The following is a 20,442-nucleotide window of genomic DNA, read 5'->3' as shown; positions in this document are numbered from 1 at the left end:
TGCGTGCACTAAACAAGCAATCATCAGGGTTGGTCTTGGAGCAGAGGTGGATGAGTGGGCGTGGCCTTCCGGCTCTAAAACGATGAGCTCTGTTGTATTCCTCCTCCGCAACAAGACAAGTCAAGAAAGGGTTTTTATCTGACTTGATGGCTGATGATTGAAAATGGATTTCCTAATCAGCCGTGTTTTGAACCAAAGAATTGCGGGGTCTTGGTTGATTATCATGCCGTATTGTCATCAAATGACTGCCTTGGATCATGACCGCTGATCTCTGAACATACGCCGACACCGTCATAAATTACAGGGTGTGCAGCTGATCCAAGGGGGATGTAAAGAAATAGCAGGCCATCTGCGGCCGTGAATTCACTGTGGACTCAACCTCCACATCAAGCTAGCATCTTACAGTGCACATCATCTCCTTTTGTACAAATGTGAGATGTAATTATGGCACTAGCATGGGGTGTAACACTTTTTTTTAATGCTTTAATTCTTCATCATTAACATTGCACTGCCAATAACTGACTCATCACACACAACAAAATTGTAGCGTCCCGGGTTTTTAATTTTTAATTTTTAAACACCCTAAATTTAGCACTACCAATTTGAAGAGGTGGCAAATCCACTGCCACAGTCTGGCTTTAGCCCCTTGTGCTAGCTATGGGGTAGATGCCACGGACTTCCGACTTCCAGGTTTTACACATCAGGGCCGTTTACGGCCACTGCTGGCCGCGTTCCAACACTCGCACCCCCACCCCTGCGCCCCCCAACCGTGCGCTCCCACTTATCGGCGAGAGGGCGTCTCGGCTCTCTGAAATGCTTCAGACACTACACACTGGCAGCCTCGCACCCGTCGACGGGAACGCGCAACCGAGTGGCACAAAGGCGGAAGCACAAGTACTGGGACGTGGCCCACACGTCGCAAACCGGAGACGGAAACAAAGTTGATGGGTGAAAACCCGGAAGTCGGAAGTCCCGCCTCCTCCGTGGCATATAGTCCATAGGTAGCTCCATAGCAGGTAAACGAGCACCTGGGTAGGTAGCTAGCTAGGTAGTTCCCTAGCTACCAACTGGGGCTAAAGCCAAACTGTGGCAGGGTTTTTACTTTATGGACCTGGATTTGCCACCTCTGTTCATTTGTATAGTACATGTAATTCCTGTTTGGTAACAACTGGCCCAAATCTCTTGACAAAGCTGTCTTTGAAAGATAGTTGCGGTTGGGTTGCAAATTCAGATTTATTAATTTTTTCAAACGATCACGATTCATGGAAAATTCATTTGATGACTTTGCGCTCATGCCAAGGAAAGAACACTAGACTTTGGCATCATCTGGTGAGTTGAGGAGTTTCATTTCGATAAAAGTAGTCCTTTGCCACCATCTTGGGGCATCCATTGACAATTACAGTATTACAAAATAACCCATTTTAGGGTGGCGTCAATAACTCATGGATTTTCTCTATTTGCGGCATGAATAGGTCTCTATCATCTGCAAATAGCAGGGGTTCACTCAATCAATCAATCAAACGTGATTTGTAAAGCACCTTTTATGCCAAAGAAATGACACTCAAGCTACAAATGGTTAGGAAAGCACTCACAATGCGATTGCATGATAAGAAGTATGATTTAGAGAAATAGAAACAATTAAAAAAAAAACTGTTGGCTAAACATCTATGCATGTGAAAGTCCCATCTTGAAGACACTCATAGGCGCCCCCAATGTGAAAAAAAAAGAGTTGGATAATCTCAAAATAGTAGTAGTATCGTTATTGAGAAGCAAACTACCTGTCTCAAATTCCCTTGGCCCACTGTGTCCATTTATAGCCAGATTCTGGCCTTAATTTATCTCACATCTGTGTGAATACCCGACCTCATGCAATTCTAATGCACATGATAAGGATTTCACAACAAAGTATTCCTGTCAAGAAATCCATGGCGGTGACAGTGATGCTCGTGACTCAAAGGACCGTTAAGAGTCTCTGCAGAGCGCCATCGTGTAGCATTCTAAACGAGCATGCGGGGGGGATTTTGATAAATAAGAATTGAATTTAGTTCCAGCTGCGACATGTTGATTGATCAAAAAGCTCATGGCTAAGGCCTCCCTGCTCTCCAGTCTTATTTATTCTTTCTCAAATGGTTTTAAAATCAATACGAGTCTTGCGCACAACCGTTACTGCTGCAGGCATTTGGGGAAAGTAAGCAGGAGAGGCGGGTGAGAAAAAGAAAAACACCTGCTCTCTTGGTGATTGTTACTAATTTTTCCTGTCAAACATCGGAACACAGAATAATTATTTGCCATATGGTTACGGGGCACTGCGCTTGATTGTGCAATCCATTTAGATAACTTCTCAGAGGCGCCGGAAAATGAAATTGCCCCAAAGCACAGAAATCACAGCAGGGAGGCGATCGATCAGATGCGGCGGCGGCAAATAACTCGCCTTAAAAACGATTGCGGTTTTCCGACGAGCCGGAATCTTTGTGTTTGGTTTTTGCATACATCCTAAAAACATGCTTGGAATTAAAATTTCCCGTAGTTGTGAATACTTGTCTATACAGGGATAAAATCCTGAGGAACCACGAGTAATTGCCACCCCCATCTAAAAATATTTATAACTGCTGGGACTGCTTTCCTCTGTATAAGGTCCTTGGCGGCATCTAGTGGTGGCTTAGAGTGCTTCAGGAAGAGCATTAAAAAAAATAGATGAAATTCATATATTTAATAATATACTTAATGTTGAGGATTCAACCTCTGAACTGGTTATTTGAGATTGATTAACCGCCACAGGGGGCTCAGATAAGAGAGAATTACGTTTGGAGCAACTATCTGAGTGCTTCTATCATTCAATAGCAAACTACACTCCTAATGCAAATACAATTTATACAGGGTTTTTCCTGGCTCAAATTGAGGCAGAGGTGGTATCATCCTGCCTATGACGGGTGACTACCAAAACCAGGTATCGGTGCCAATAAGTCTTATTTTAAGGTATCGGTACTTACCTTTATTGGCCGCCCTCCTGCACCTTGACGTGCATGTATTTTGTAAATTCAACTGACTCGCTTTCATTTTTTTTTTTACAGGCAACATATAATAATTCCATGTTTCAATGATAATAATAATAGTTTAAATAAGGATATGACTATTATCATGTTAAAGCATTCATTCATTATCAGTCACTTGGGCTGGAGGTAGTGAGAAAATAAGGTGGAGGTGGCAGCCTCTGAATTTTGTACACAGGAAAAACCCTGATATAAATATTTCCAGGTCGTTTTAGATGGACACTTACTGTATTTCCGGTCTACTATTAGCCATATTTGCAAGTTACTAACAGCCACACGCTTTATCAGTTAGCTATCAAATACAGTACTGATAACAAGTGCAAACATCAGTCAAAACAAACATATAAGATAGATAAAAACTCACATTTTCTTACTAAACACAGATAGGAACACTTCCTATCAGCATGAATTTAAATGAATGGGAATGCTCACTCACTTCGTCATTGACTACTGCACACTACAAGCTGAATGACTAACGGTGGACTGAACACAGGAAACGGAAACACGAAGCGGCCTTACAAATTAAAAGCCTGGGTTTCAAAATAAGATACAAGTAAAAGTCACAAACTAAACAAATTGAAGACTTCTTAATACTTAATATGTTGACCGAGCGTGCCTTCTTGTGCCGCGTGATGACATAAACTTCACTTGGTTTTGCTATTCTTCATTCAGTATTCCTCTGATATGAATAAGGTTTAGGAATGCCATGTTAGCATTGGCCGCAAAATTCGTATGACTTTTTAAAGGAGCCTATTTTATAAACAATTTCCTCAGATTTCCACACAGGGAGCAGCTTACTTCAAATTAATACAGGTCCAACCGTTCACAACATGCAACTGGCAAGTCTACTATCGCGCCGGATTGGTATTCCCAGTCATGTCCCTCACCCCGAATGAGACTCCAATTTATTCAAGGCACATCTCAAAACTCCAAAACAGCCACAAAAGGGTGTACTGCGACGCTTTAAAGATGGACACCTCACGCGCAAAATGAATCGCTGGCTCGCGGACTGCTTGGAAAAAAAAAACATCATTTGCGCTCGCTCGGTCCTAAACATATTCATAACAAGTCGCCGAGGTAGTTCTGCGCAGTTCCGGTACGAGTTGTGCATACATTGTTCTAATGGATTCATCTCTGAAGATGGTAACGTAAAGGCGTGAGGATGTTTCCCTGAACGTGCCAAGCAATAATGTAACGGACTCCCTGCAACTACACTAACTGCTTTAATGTCTTCATATTGGACCTGGTTAATCTTCAAAGCACCAACAGAGAATAAATCCTTTAAAACTACAAATATGTGATGTGTTTGAGTCTCCAAAAGTATTCTGGTCAAAGCGAAATGTTCAAAGTTTCTCCATGACAACAAAAAGGGGTTTGAGAGTATTCATAGTTTTTGAGAGAGCGTCTGACAAAACCGTCTGACTCATCCTTTTGGTGTTAGTTTGGATGACCAATGTGTGAAATCAGAGATCACGAAAACACATCGCACACAAGTTTCCTCCGGTCAAAGTCTTTAAAGGTTGACAGGAAATCGCCTTAACTGATCCTCGACTCCTGTCGTAACTTAAACAGATGTTTTATTTTGACAACAAAGCGTTCGATATGTTTGTATTGACGTCGTCATTTCTCCAGGCGACCCCGAGAGCGGATAGCAGATATGTTGAGAATCATGTTTCATCCGTCTCCCAAGGTTTATAAGTAGATTACCTTTTGTAATTCGTTTTGTTACGCCAGTCAATAAGCATCCGATGCAAATGCGGTTCATTTGTATTTGAATTGATGTCCTGTCCCCATTAACTTATGCCTCTAATGCATTCTGGTACATTAGTAAATAGACCTGCCGGATTAATCATTAGTTCATTGGGATCATTTGCTTCCCTTGTGCTTAATTGAATCTCTGACATTGGTAATAAGGGCAGACTTCACCTGCCTCCCCGGACACTCAAAAACAAAGTAAGACTAATCTTGTACTTGCTTGTTTCATTTTTGCTCTGACTTTTTTTTTTTGGTGGAGAAAAGTAGCTTGTGTTTGGGAACTGATCAATAGTTTCTCTCAAGTTGTGATTTATGTCGTGATTGTCTTGTGGTTTAATTGGTATTCTAAATTCTACCGGTTTGGCCCGTTTCAATGCAACGCTCGCTTATCTCGCCCTCTCACACTGACCCCGGTAATAAATGGCCCTCACGGTCTCCAGAATAAAACCTGTTAAACAGGCCCAGCGCACATTATTTATTCAGTTGTAATTAATCGCAAGGATACCTGGATTTAATTCAACAAAGACCAGTCTTTTTTTCTTTTCTTTTTTTAAAAGGGACCTTTGTGTCCCATGGGAAGGTTAGTGAAGGTAACGAAACAACCTCCGCAAGTGATGACTACTGTCTTTTTTATTTCATATGTTTACAAAGTATCATTCACACAGCTGATCCTCAATTGAAGCTCGTATGTATGCGCTTCATCTTGAAAAATGAAAACGTTCTCTTCCTCAACTTGTAATGATGCGTAAAACAGATAACTGCTATGGATCGCTGTGGATGGCACCGACCCAACATTCGCCAAATCGTGACTTAAAGAGATGCTATGCTGGCATCATGTGTTCACCCAATTAACTCTTTTACTGTCAAACGTTATTCAAAAAGACAAGCCATAGTGCCAGCCGATTTCGAGCATTTTCACTCATCTTTCAAGGCAAACAGAATACTGTGTGCTATGACTACGTAAACATGTTGAATACCATATGAAAAATTGGATTCCATTCTCTCATTAGAAAAAAAAAAGTATGATTCTACGTTACTCCGTTCTTAAGTAATCACCATTTGAAAATAGGTAATTTGAGTGACACCAAGCTATAAAACTAGCTTTTTGTGAAAAGATACATTTTCTGCATAGCAGTGACTTTGACACGAATATATTTTTTGTTTAGTGACGCTCTGTGAATTAGATTTAATGTGGCAAACGCTTTGATCATTCACGACATCCTTGAAAACGTATATTTCCCAAGATCCGCCATGTTTTCATGTAATTTGATACACGGGAGTCCATTGAAAAGAGATAGGGGGCGTAGTTGTCGTCAATTAACGTTATTGGTGTTACTTGTTGGGATTTCCGTTTACGTTAATTAACATTCTTGGCAGGAAAAGCATTCAAGTCTTTATTCAAGAAGTGCACGATATGCTGTGACTCACTGCAACCTAAAATTTGTGGACAGAGATGCTATGCTGGGATCATGTGAACAAACCATGAGGAGAAACTGATTACTTTTTTTTTTTAACTCGGGATAGTGAATAATATGCTGTTATGTCTCACGGTGATACAAAATTAACCAAAATCTGAGGACAAATTGAGGCACTTATGCTGATACCATGTGGTCAAGATGGTGCATGAAATGCTGCTATGTCTTGCTGTGAATGGCGGGGGTCCAAATTTTGCCCACATATGACAAAAAACAGAGACGCCTATGTTTGAAAAATTATTTTACAGAAGGTGCATGATATGATAACCTCAGCAAGATAGAAAAGAGATGATATTCAACCACCAAATCTGCAGAAAATCAGCAACAATAAAGATTGTGTTGCTCTATCACTTGATCACTTGATTAACAATGACAAAATAAGAATCTATCAGTCAATAAAAACGCATGAAATGCTACTTACTGCAGAAAAATAAATTGGACCTAGGAATTGAACATAAATAGGGAACAAAATCCTCCTGTGACGTGATCAGCTTGCCAAACAAATTTAACATCTTTATTGAAGACTGTGCAGGATATGCTGCTATACTTCGCTGAGCTCAGGAAGATGGGGGAAAAAAAAAACGAGATTGGACCTATATTTTCAGCAATTGGCAACAAAATTCCTTGATTTTTTTGTGAAAAAAATAAAAAATCTGGGCCACTGGGAAAATAAGTTAATTTGCATATAACAGTCACGTCAGACTGTGCATTTTGTGTTTCTCAGCCAGGGTTATTATAGTTTTGGAATTTTTCATTTTAGTTAGTTTTTTTGCCTTTTGAGTTTTGATTTTTAAATTTAGTTAGTTTTAATCAGTTTTCAAGGTGGTTCTGTTAGTTTTTATTAGTTTTATTTATTTCATAAATGTTTAGTTTTAGTTTTAGCTAGTTTCAGTATTAGTTTAAAAAAAAGTGTATTATTTGTGCACAATATTTAAAAAACACAATGGAAGCAACGTAATCTGAAGGTGCTTTTCTATTGGTTGCTGCTAGATGACGTCACTTTTGTGTGACACACTTTCAAATGTCCTTATTCCGGTTAATATCAAAATAAATCTACTTAAATCACATTTAAAATCATCAAAGAAAACAAAGGACATTTTTGCTATAATTATAATTAGTTTTAGTTTTTTTAGTTTTAGTTTTGTAAACGTAAAATGTAGTTTCAGTTTTTGAATTTTAGTTTTTTCGTTAGTTTTAGTTAACTAAAATAACCTTGTTCTCAGCAAAGCCGACATTTTTGTCATACTTTGCTTACAGACAATATGACATTGTTCCAGCCATTGCGCGTGCTAAATGGGCATATTGTAAATGCGGTTGCCAGCTGCCGTACAGGAGGCGGGAATTTCCCACACTCCCGGGTGCCAGGCAAAGACCCCAAGTTTGGGGGGGATGGTACCCCGCTAGTGCCGCCACAGGCGATAGCACCATCCTCCCAGGGGGAGTCTGAAGAAATGATAAAAATACTCTTCCTGTGTTGTGGCTGAAAGGCCCACCCTTAATCCTCGCTTTATTCTTAGTGCAACATGAAAGAGCACTTCTGCCGATTGCTTCTCCCCAGCGCACAACCTTATCAATAAGTGCCGCGCTTAACCATCGGCTTTCACTGGAGGAAAATATTCTGCAATTTGAGGAAAATCCATCCATCCCCTCATCCCTAAGGTGATGACACTTTCACTTGCTTGTCTATTTCGATCTAGTAAGTGATTTTTTTTGTGTGTGTGTGTAAGAGGAGGGGAGTTCTAGATATTCTATTTGATGTTTTCGATCTGGGATTGATAGCGAGAGGAAAGACTCCCATTCCTGAAAGTAGGATTATTGGCTTGGTTGGCTCGAAAATCCTCCAGGAGCCTTGTAAAGTGCACTGCCTTCTGGCTGCCGCTGAACTGCTTATGAACCCGCCAAAAGAGCACCTGTCTACATATTAATGCGACACAGGGTGCTTGACGAGGGTCCTCTTCCCACAGATACCTCTGCCCCACAGCCCCCTCCCTCCCCATGAGAGCACCACCACTTTTCCTGGAAATCTCATCCTCCAGCATCTCCTCGGATGAGCAAACCTGCAGGATCATCCAGAACAAGGTGGAGATGGAGGCTGCCATTAGAAAGATCACAACACTTTAGGCAATGCCGTGTATTTAAAATCGGATAAGACTATTTCCTGGTAATCCCTACGGAGTTTACTCCTTGCAAGAAAGAGAAGATATTGGTCATGCTGGTTACATCAAAACTAGCAAGGTTTATACAGCCTGAATCCGAAATCAACACAATTTGGCTTTTGTCTTCATTGTCATTGCTTGTTGTGAATGCAAAATCACTAGTTATAAAAGACACTTTGTGTCTGTTTTTTTTACACATGCACGACGATTCAAGTGACACAATTCCATCTTTTCGCTCTCGAGTTGCACATTTGGGAAATGAGTCATGGTAGCCGCTTCCAAACGTGGCGAGAAATCTGATACATATCAGATATCTGCCGAAGCAAGTGCAGTGTAAACACACAGATCAGGTATACCCCCGGAAGGACCGCTCTGAAATTCTTTGACTTGAGTTTATTAAACATATTGAAATCAATAAATCAAGCAATTACATGTTGTTTCTATTTTTCTATTTTTTTGAACTGCTAAATAACAGCTTTCTGTTAATGGTGATAAGGTATTCGTTTCAGAATTTCAATTTTTTCTTTTCTTTTTTTTAACACAAATGTATTACAACTACATTTGTTTTGTTGTGCTTACAAGTATTTTTAATGTGTGCCTAAATAAATGAAATATTTTTTTTATTCTTATTATTTTAGTCGTTAACAAGTTTATTTGTATCTATGCATATATAGAAAAGCTCTACCATATATAAACCAATTTATTAGTAATATTGGTACCGACAACCCTCTTTCTCACTTCAACCAACTAATCCCCCCGCCTTTTTATTTTACTAGCCTTCTGGGCCTTATCAAATGTATTTTTATTATATGCCGCGGGCCAGTGAAAAATACTGCTAGGCTCCAAATGACTCCCGGGCAGTAGTTTGGACACCCCAACACTGACTTGTGACCTATTATGCACCCTCGTCTGCACAAACACAACCCAAAGAAACGTGTTAAAAGAATCTACAGCAAAAGCATAATCAATGCAATATGTTAATATGATACAGTAGAGGCGTGTCCATCGTGAAATAAGCCAATGGAGTAATGACGAAGGTACACTCATTTAAATCAGTGGTGGGAGGAATCAGCCCAATCCAACTCTTTTGTTGGACATTTGTTATGTATTGTTGATGTGTATAAAGTTATTTACTCACAATATGAATTTAGGCATCTAGGTTGTTTGTGTTCTGTCAGTGGAACTAAACATGTGTCACTTGAAATGAACGATAAAAATTTTAAAAAAAAACACGCACACACAGGTAAATAGGAATTATATTTGAATTGAACACTTGTACCTGCAGTGTAAATCCAGTCTTAGATTATGTGTCAATTTAAAGCATGTGTGGGAGTTTGACATATTTTAAACAAACACATATTTGTGTTTGAATCTGGCTTGTTACTCTCAAGCGTGCCAGGAGGGTTGAGCCAGTTGAGAAGTTAGTGAGGAGAGCGGTGGGGGCAGCAGCATGCTTGAACTGTAATTGATAATGTAAAGGCAGATGGGGGTCTCCAGGGAGATGGAAAGAATCCAAGCAGATGGTCAAATTGCTGCTTATTTATGTGGAACGGAGGGCTCGCCCCCCGGTCCACATGCTATGATGGATCATTAGAAGGGCTGTGTGCGTAAAGCCCAATATGCTTTTAAACGCGGAGACGCCCGACTAGCAAATGTCGCCGTATTTCAATGTCGTTCTGATCGGTTGAAGGCAAGCAACCTGTGCGCCGATGAATCCAATTAAAAGACCTCACACCCTTCCCAGTGCTCCATCTGCGCTCCACACGAATACATGGAACCTCTCAAATCCATTGTTTCCCATCGAGTCCAGCAATTAAATACCACCAGTACAAATCACCTGCACCTAAGTAGTTACTCCTGAAAAAAATTGTAGGCTATCCCCTTCCGCGATTACGCGTGTTTTTCAATAAAAGCATGAAGAAGACACGTGTGTTTTTGAGTTTTAGAAACAAGGTTTTGTATCGCAGATAAACAAAAGAAAAGCAAGAACACGCTCGCATTCTGTAATGGACTCTAGGTGTGTTCAATGACCACGCGCGCAGTAGGAAATCTCAGCATACATAGAAAAAGCTCAAACGACTGATGAATGTTAATGTTTTTTCGGTTTTCTTCCATATGTTTGAAGTTTAAGGTTAGGGTTAGGAACAAGGAACATTTTCGAAAAAATTGCCACTTTTAAGTGGTAAAAGTTAAGATCCTGTGGCAGGGGATTAAAAAAAAATTTGCGTGGTAACCGTGGTAACCTGGCCACCCCAATGAAAGATTTCTGGCTACGCCCCTGGCGGTAACTACTTTGGCACAACACCTGTTAATTAGCATGGCGTTTTGAATGGTAAAATTGAACAAAAATATTATTCACAAATAAAAAGCAAGACAAGGACATTGCCGTTGGCCAGCGTTTTGATGGCACCCATTCATTTTCTTCGATCAGCTATTGCGGGCCGACACAGACGGATTGGTTAATATGGTGGAGGCCAATTTAATCGCCGCCGCCCCACCCAGTTCCTGGGTTAACTCCATTAAAGTCACCTCGGAGCGGCCATTTCATATTTACAAAGAGTCTTTCATCTCAGCGAGTGGTAATTGGTCTCCTAATGTGAGCTGGTTGCACGGATGGCGAGGGCCATCCATCGGACTGAAATTACGCCACACACTCACTCGTCATCTCATAAAAGACGCTTCAATACTAACCAGCTTTGCACTGAGCCCTGTTGTATCGTGAAGCAGCTGCTCCCAGTCATTTGTACAAATGTTGCCAATTTTCAGGAAAAAATAAATAAATAAATAAAAACATCAATAAAAACAAAAAAGCCACTGTTAGCGTTATAGCAAGACTGTGATAAACAATGTCAATTTAAGATCATAAATGGTCGCTCTACAGATTCCGATGACATTTTTTATCCTACAACATTTTATTATTTATTTTATCAGGTAAAGGTAAGGATGTAACAGTGTACAAACTTCTACAATTACTTGGGAAGGCGCTAAAGCTCCAAGGAACTAGCTCAGGGCATGATTTCTGATTGGAGAAATTATTTTGTAATACAAACAGAGATCGATTCACATCTAAAAACATAACTACAGCATTTGCTATAAATCACATTTGTGTTGTATCTAAACATAACCATGAGATTAAATTCAAATCTTACTTTTGCAGTCAGTAAAAAAACGAATCAGCCGGCAAGTGTACAATGATGTCGAACGCTGAATGAGGCATTTATGTGGATGAAGAAAAACAAGAGTGTAAATGTGTCATTAAACGAGGAATGCGCAACACCTCCCGGGCCTCCCATATTTCACATTCCACCCTAACACCAGTTCATATTAATATTTGCTTTTCATTTTAAGCAGCAGGGCAACTCGGCGCTAGTCAAGAAGGCTGAACTGAGGTGAGCATTAAGCCTGGCCAATGGGACTTTCACACCACATTTTATGCTGGTTAAATATACTGGAAAAATGCACGTTTATTCAAGCAACACTTAGAAGTGTACTACTTTTTCCACCCAAAACATTAAATGCAAGTATGTCAGAAATCAAATGATGAATGTTCTGCACAATGGAAATAGTTTGGGTGCAATGTACAGTAACATTAACTTGGGTTAGGCCTATAGGCCGCAAAAAAAGAAAAATAACAAAACTACACACGTTCTTTTCTTAAGATAGAACGTATGTACTTTGATTCTTACATTATTACAACTTTATCCTCAAACTGATCAATTTTCTTTATCATGACTTAATTGTAGGCTATATTATATTTGTTAGTTCAATGGCTAACGTCGGCTTGTTTACAATGCTAATGCTAGCCTATTGTTGAAGTTGACTATGTTCTCTGTCTCTATTTATAATAAGCAACCAAATTTTTCTTATAGACAACTTTTTCGCAATAACATGAGTATCTCCACAACATCTTTTCTTCTCACAATAATACATCTTTGTTACAAATGTATGACTTTTTCTCGTATTATCATGGCTGTCCTTGTCACTTTACTTGAAAGTAATATATTGCCACTTACAAGCAAGATGCAATTTTTCCTTAGTTAAGATGAATCCCATGTTGAGTGGTTGCGTGCACACTAACTTAACAATGTATGATGATTTCCTTTTTTAATGGTGAAAAAAAGCATACTTTTTAATAGTAGTCCTGGAGAAAGGGAAATAAAACACTTTTGCGGGAAGAATAAAGCGTAATCACAGAACAAAACATTTACAGGATGGAAAGTGTGGTGTTATGGTCGCAGAAGATGCTCATGAAAACAATAAAAAGGTAATTTGAGAGCTCCAAAGACGCTGCGGTTGCTCCGAGCATCTCAGCGTCGTTATCGGGCCATTTTGCGTCAATCAGAAATCCTTTCTAATCTTATGTAAAGTGAAATCCCAGCCAGGCATGTATTTTGCACATGAAACAAATAGGGAGGGTGGGGGGGACTAAGGTCACGATTCCGAGCAGCACTTCAAACAATGTTTGAAAATTCGGCTTTAAGTGTTGTCAGTTGTCTGCACTCAATTTGGCTAATAACTGGCTCGCAAAGAAAGCCACCAATCTGGAAGCAATTTGCCACACTCCCGCCAAGTTTTCCTTTTCCTCTTGACAAAAGTTATTTTAACTATTGACCTTTCCGGGAGTTGAGTGGCATTTCGGGATGCCATGGCCACTCGCAAAACGGAACTTTTTAATTTGGCACGTCAGCGTTGTTTAAAGGCTCGTCTCCTGGGTATGACAATTCCAACACATTATACCTCAATTATTTTTAGCCGGTTATTTCCACGTGGCATCACTGCATTTTGCAGCATCAATTTTGCAAAACATTGTGATTGGTGGAGTTTAAAAAAACGTTGTGTGTCATTTAGGCTCACGGAATTTACAATTGACATTTCCAGATGCCGTTCACTGCTCTGTGACATGGAGAGCGCCTCTTCCCTTTACACTGCTGCACCCTTGTGGTGTTTTCACATACTGCAAACTCCAGCAACCATATGAAAGTCCATGTGATAATTGGAAAGAAAAGTCAAATATATATTTTTCATCAATGAATTCACTGCAATTTGCAAGGATGAATTTGTAAAAGTTTCAATAGCATGAAGTTAGTGGGCCATTCAAAGTGTTTATACTGGGATGAATACATAGGCGACAGAATTTTAAGTTTAAGTTTTGAAGAATAGTTTACTATTTGCTGAATTATGAATCATACAGCGCTCATAGTTATCACTTGCAATTAATTTTTTACTATTATAAAATAAGGTATGACTTGTTTTTGTTTTATTTTTTTTGTAGAAATAAATAAATAAAGCAGTACTATGACTATTCTTGTAAAAATGACAACTTTATTCTTGCATTTTTATGGCTATTCTCATAACATTTAAATTGTCGCACCAGGCCTTACTTTATGGTATCGGTGCCAGTATCGGCCGCCCTCTTGTGACTGTTATACAATGAGATTTTACAAATTACAAATTAGAGAAATAGAAAATCTCCATTGATTTCATGCATTTGTGTGTGTTATTATCTGTCATTGTTTTTTTGTGTGGAAATTGTATGTATCAAAAGCACTACTGGTGTCAGTACTTGTTATCAGTATCGGGGACTACTCAAGAATTGAGTATTTGTACTGATTTTGGTCTGGGGGGGAAAAAAGTGGTATCAAACGTCCCTAGTCGTAATTATGACTTTTTCTAGTAAAATTAAAACGCTTCATGTTATCCTGCTAAAATTTTAATGTCTTCTCCCACAAATTATATTCATATTTTTTTCAGATTTTTCTTTTGGGGGGCAAAAAAATTTTTTTTGCTGTTAGATTTTTGGGCTGTAATGAGTCCCAACTCAGTCACAGAATTAGCTGCAAATACCAGAAGCAGCACTATTTGCAGTCGTGCAAAAAAAAAAAAAATGCATATATTAAATTCAGACTTTGGTGTCCTCGTCCACACTCCTCTCTTCATTCCCGAGACCCTGTTCAAAGCAATCAGACGCATTAACTCCAGGGGGCTGAGGGGAAAGCATCCCATTAATATTTCACCTGTTTCCAGGCCTGTTTGTGCCATACATCAATGCCCTGCCTCTCCTTTTGCAGCCATACATTACAAGTATTTTCAAAATACTTTGTTGTCAGCGCGTGGCAGCCTCATTACTTATTTAGATAAGAGGGGAGATGTGCCGCCGCAGTTAGGAGCTCCTTTAGCTACTGTTTTCACCTCCAACTCAGCTGGGCTAAAAATAAAGTCAGGCATTTAGTTTAGTCGAGAGAAGAAGAAAAAAAAATCCTGGTGCTAGTCAGTGTTTGATCAGCACTCCGCAGTGTGATCTTGCAAATTAAGGCTGATTTTAATGCTATCCACTCACCAGACACTTCATTAGGGACACCTGCATTGTCTATTGAGAATCGATATATGAGCTGGATCCAAGCCAGGTATACCAACACTAGTCTCAACTGTAAGGCGGGTGTGTGCCTATAAACAGTAAAGACACATAACATTTAAAACGGAATGATGACAAGTTGACAACCGTATTCAACAAACACAACAGGTCCCCTTTGAGGAAACCCTCTTGCAAAGGTTCACATGTTTTGATAAATATTTAAGAGAATTTAAGTGCGTTTCTTCTAAAAACTAGTAATACAAATGAATTTCTCATAACTACTCACATTTTTTTTTTTTTATTCAATATGAATACAAGTCATATTGTTGTTTATATGTAACAATTGACTTATTTCTCGGTACCCACCGACTGGATGAGGTGAGTTTCCTGGCCCTCGGTGGTTCCTCGGTGCTGGGGTCTCAGAGTAGTTTTCGGCCACAACTCTTTTCTGTAATGATGTGAGGTTTGAAACTTGTAGTACAAATTAGTCTATTGCTTAAATTCTTGCCTTTACGTTTTCTGCCCATATTTGTCTTTTATTTTTGCTTCACATACACATCGCAGCCTATTTGCAAGATGCAGCGCTGACCTTCAAATAGCAATTAAAAGTGTAGCATTTTACTGTATGTTTTGCTTGTTTGTTTTTGAGCTCCAGAGAGAGAATGGATAAGTCAACACATTCATGCTGAAAAAAAAAAATAGACATGTTGTATATGTACTGTTTTTGTTTACCAGTCTGGGTACAAACTACATAAAAATAACCAGACATATAGGAGGGAAAACAACAACAAAAACAAGGTCAAAAAACAATCCCGGTAGCACGATTTATTCATAAAAGTGTTACTGGTTGCTTTGAAGTTTTGGTTTTTGTAATGTACAATCAATTTAAAAAAATTAAAGAGGTGACATCATCTGTTTCGGGTTGCTTTTCCTCAGGTGAACTGGTTTGTTAAAAAAATTTATGGGCGTTGCAAGACCAGGGCGGATGGAGATTATTTTTTTCCCAAGATCATTTTACTAATGTACTATAGTCAATTGTATACTAACAGTTTTAACAAAATAGTGTTTTGTGGAAAATTGAAATTTACCTTATTGAAGCTGCTCCATTGCATTTATTTAAATAAGGGACAATGCACATTAATCAACATTTTACAACGTAAATGTGCCCAAGTTAGCTACGTTAAGATAATTTTGATTGGCAGCCCCTCGGGCGGATGTAAGAGACAGCCTACGATGAGAGTCATTAACATCACAAATCAATTTCCAATAAAATACAATAATAATACACAAGTACATTTCCTGTACAGTTGATAGTGCTTATTAATCTCTCTCGTTAAATGAGAACAGTTTTGGCCTGACTTCAGCCACCGTTTCAGTTTTCTGTTGAAGACACTTGTATTTGTCTCCAATTTGAATTAGGTGTCGCCAAAAGCCTAAGAGAACACAAATTACAAACGAAGAGCAAACTCATGATTTGTGTGCAATACTAACAAATTTCATGGTACATTTTCCCATAGAATTCTGCTTAAATTCTGAATTGTACAAGAACATTCCGAGATTTGTATTAATGACCCATTTACTGTAAAACCTATTTCCATTTCTACAGATGACGCATGGCTGGAGACACACACGCACGCACCAAAAATGTAATAACACTAATTATGGCCTTGTCACATTTCGACAAGACAATTAGCCAGCAAGTCTCCAAGTTGAACTTATAACACGTTCAGTAAATGCTATTCAAACATCATCAGTGTGATTAATTATAGCCAAGCTCTGCCAGACAACGCGTCAAAATGTCCAAATGGGGAAGCTTGCGCGTTACCATGGCAACCATGTCCATATTAGTAATGGAAGTACTGTTTTGTCATAGAAAGCCTCGCATAAGTGGAGCTCTCCAGATGTACAGTATTGTGCTTAATCATGAATGGAGTATTTTGTTTTTGTATTTTTATAGGTCATAAAGAAGCCAGAAGGACTATTTGGGGACACATAACTTTAGGACATGATGGCATCATTAAAACGTCCATCACAGTTCAAGGGCGTAGCTCCTTAATAGTTCTCTTTCGTGTCATTTTTGGACCCGTTGAAAGTTATTTCAAGACATTATAATTTTGCTTACATTTTTCCAGCAAATATCAATCACCCTTTCCCGTAATTTTCACTGCCTCAAAAAAAAAAAAAAAAGTGGAAAGCTCAAATTGTTTCCCGAAGTATGTTTAAGGCAGTTTAACATGTATGTATATTTTGAGTTACATTGTCACTTACATAAATATGTAAATATGAAGACAAATGACCCACCACGTCTCCCAAAACATTCACATGGATCACACACAACATTGTGGAGCGATTCCAATGCTGTCATTGAAGACGACTAATCATCTTAATTATTGTGCATGGAAGCAGTTTTGAACATAAATTGGCTCTCCACACTAAGATAAATTGTTTACCTGCTCCTGTTTTGGTTAGCAACAGAGTTCAATTGACTCAATGACAGTATGCCTTGGTCAAGTGGATACTTTTCCTATACTGTGTATCACAAAAAGATGAGACTGCATGGGAGTCATAATCAGGGTTGGGAGGGTTACTTTTAAAATGCAATCCATTACAGTTACAAGTTACCTGCTAAAAATGTAGCTAGTACCGTAATCCAAGTACCATAATATTAAAGTCATGTAACTGGATAACTTTTGAATTACTCCAATATTGAGTATGCTCATGAAGACAAAATAAAAATAAATATCACCACAATATATATTCTATACAATGTGCCTCTGCTATTTGCGTTAGGGACCCGGGCAGCCCACAAATAGCAAAAATCCTTGTGTAATTAAAAAGAATGTAGGCTATTGATTGATTGATTGAAGGCCATATGCTCTTTTCGAACTGTCACTGAAAGCAACCACACCTCATAGATAGATAGATAGATAGATAGATAGATAGATAGATAGATAGATAGATAGATAGATAGATAGATAGATAGATAGATAATGAGGACTGCAAAAAATGAACTTTTATCCCAGTCACAAGTTTATATGTTGTGTATGATGTTTAAATAGTGAATTGGTGGGAGGAAGATTTGTTTGGAAGGTGTAACTCACATTATGGTTGTAGGCTAGCGGGCTAGCTAGCAAGAAGCTACAGCGCGTAGCATGCCGCTAGACTCTCAGCTCAAACTTTCGCCCAGAGTAAGTTCCAGTGAATACCGGTCGTCATTTCCTCCTCCCGTCCGTGAAGCTTTTTCAAACTGCCCGCGTGTGGAGGACACCACTAGTCAGTTAGTTCGTTTGTTCGTTCCCACCTCCCCGATTTGTAGCAACGGTCCCACTCGCGCGCGTGCGCGCGTTAGTGCGCGCGTGCGTGCGTGCGCTCTTTCTCTCTTTCTCGCTCTCTCTCGCACTCTCTTTTTTGGAAATTGTAATCCCCCATTTTTAATAAATGTACCTGTAATCTGATTGCTAGTTTTTTCCTGTAACTGTAATAGAATACGGATTTAAAAAAATTGCAATCTTATTATGTAACGGCGGTACATGTATTCCATAATTAAGATGGACATTCTACTCTGTTCTTAACAGTGCTAATGCACTTTTTCAAATCGGGAAAAATGTCATCTCATATTTTTGGGGACAAAATGTCACATACGAGATATCAGGCTATGAATAACAAATGAATATAAAGATGACATTGTTGCTCAAGTTGAGTATCTGAGGTTGAGAATAAAGTGGAATATTATATTGGTTTTGATCGCTTTAATATTTTACCTGTGAATATCGAAAATCTGTGTATAACCGACACCAATTGTAATGCATTGGAGAAACACAAATAGCAAACTTCCAACCAATCAACTATCTATTATGCGGAATCAAATGGCAGTAAAATATTGTAAATAAAGAGTTCCATCCATTCCCCATGAATGATCATTTTTAAACTTTAAAGATATAACATTTGCTTATACAGTCTTTAAAAAGTTTACTCCAAGAAAAAAGCTCCTTGATAAAGACAAAGCATGTGTTGTCACAACTACCATAAGTAGATGAATGACCCCGTGAGGGCTCTATTTTTCAAAGCAGCCTCAAATTGGAAACTTTTGCAATGTCTTTTAGCTCGCACACGTCACTTGGAGAAGGTCCAAGTCTTGCAAGTGTTCTTGTGTTACTAAGGGGCATCCCGAGGAATATGTGCCAGCTACGGCTATTCGTCATCACCGTGCTCATGACAGAGTTTTCTGTGTTCAATGGTGATGAAGTGAGCAGCACAGCAGTGCTCATCCATCATAAATCTCTCTTGAGAGAGGCTCAGTCCAGTAGGTAGTTGCCATCTTTTATATACCATGCTAAGCTAACACGCTATTTGCTTACATTTTCCTCAACCGTTCAATTCAACTTTTTATCACGGACACAGAAAAATGATAACTCTATATCATTGTAGCCTACTCCTTGACCACTGAACATGCATTAAAAAAGAGATTTGGGTAAGCTTTTGCTTGGCACGCAAAAATATTCAGATTTCAGTTTCACCACATGATCTTGAAGATGCTTTGACTAGTATAAGACTCAGTATAAAAACGGGCGCATTTTAACTATTTTTATTAGTTTAACATTTTTTCCACTTTTGTTAACAAGAGTATGAAAACCTAGAAAAAAATTATTGTACATTTAGAACAAATATAAAATTTGTGATTAATCGTGAGTTAACTATTGAAGTTATACAATTAATTACAATAAAAAAAAATTATCGCCTGACGTGATTTAAAAAAAGAAAAGATTAATAAAAAATTAGGGGCGTCAGGCGATTAAAATTTTTAATCGTAATTAATCGCATGGCTTCATTAGTTAATTCATTAGTTCACAATTAATCACAAATTGTATGTGTTCTAAATGTACAATAAAAAATCTAGCTTTTCAAACTGTTAACAAAAGTGAATTTTTTTTTAAACTAATAGAAATAGTTCAAATGAATTTTTGACGTCTATAGCCGTCAATGGCAGTGAATGAGATATTGTTCGTGCCAGCGCAAATCTAATTTAGCTTGGTGTAAAAACAGACGCATTTTAATTTTCATGACGTGTGAATTCTGCAGGCTATTTGGATGACACACCTCGGCTGCAAATTTGGTTACAAAAAGTAGACTAGATTCGGTAAAAGTAGGTCTAAATGGTGGTGTAACATGATTTTAGTGTATTTGGTCAAGGCGCAGGCAGTCAGATTGCAGACGTGTGGTGGATGTCATCGTATTTCCTTTTCACAAATGTGACAATCCATCTGAATCATTATAGAAATCAGTCCAGTGAACAAATTATGATTAGTACCATCTTAAACATATTTTAATAACACCCTTGTGAATGAGGGACGGTTCGCACACAGTGACGCACGGTCATGGGTGAAATGTGGTCTTCAATTTCCCACGTCACGTTAAACTCGGCATGCTCTTCCACCTCCGTTTTAAAAATAAGGGGAGCCGCTACGATTGGGCTATTTTCAATCCCACACGCCTTATTATGCCCAATTGCACTGGTGCAAAGTCTAGGAAAATACCACAAGAATGAAAACTCCGCCCTGCATTTGTTTCCCCTCATTTTTAACACTTTTTTTTTTTTTTAAATCAACGCACAAGCTTGTACTGCACTTGATCCCATTTGGAACAAAAAAGACACT

General features: G+C 38.7%; 1 long non-coding RNA gene across 2 annotated transcripts in view; it reads right to left on the bottom strand.

The window, feature by feature from the left end:
- The window catches only part of LOC144050876 (uncharacterized), a 174,038-nt gene that overhangs the window by 124,932 nt on the left and 28,664 nt on the right, over window positions 1–20,442 (bottom strand). Inside the window, exon 1 of one of the 2 annotated variants that reach the window (XR_013293960.1) lies at window positions 17,890–18,103. The exons of the other annotated variant lie outside the window; for it this stretch is intronic. This is a non-coding gene — a long non-coding RNA (uncharacterized LOC144050876). Of the gene's footprint in view, window positions 1–17,889; window positions 18,104–20,442 lie in introns of those variants that run through there. 2 annotated transcript variants of the gene reach the window in all.

This window comes from Vanacampus margaritifer, chromosome 4 (genome assembly GCF_051991255.1).
Source record: "Vanacampus margaritifer isolate UIUO_Vmar chromosome 4, RoL_Vmar_1.0, whole genome shotgun sequence".
Taxonomy (NCBI): domain Eukaryota; kingdom Metazoa; phylum Chordata; class Actinopteri; order Syngnathiformes; family Syngnathidae; genus Vanacampus; species Vanacampus margaritifer.
Note: the sequence above shows the minus strand (reverse complement) of the source record. Positions and strands in the feature narration are given on the sequence as shown.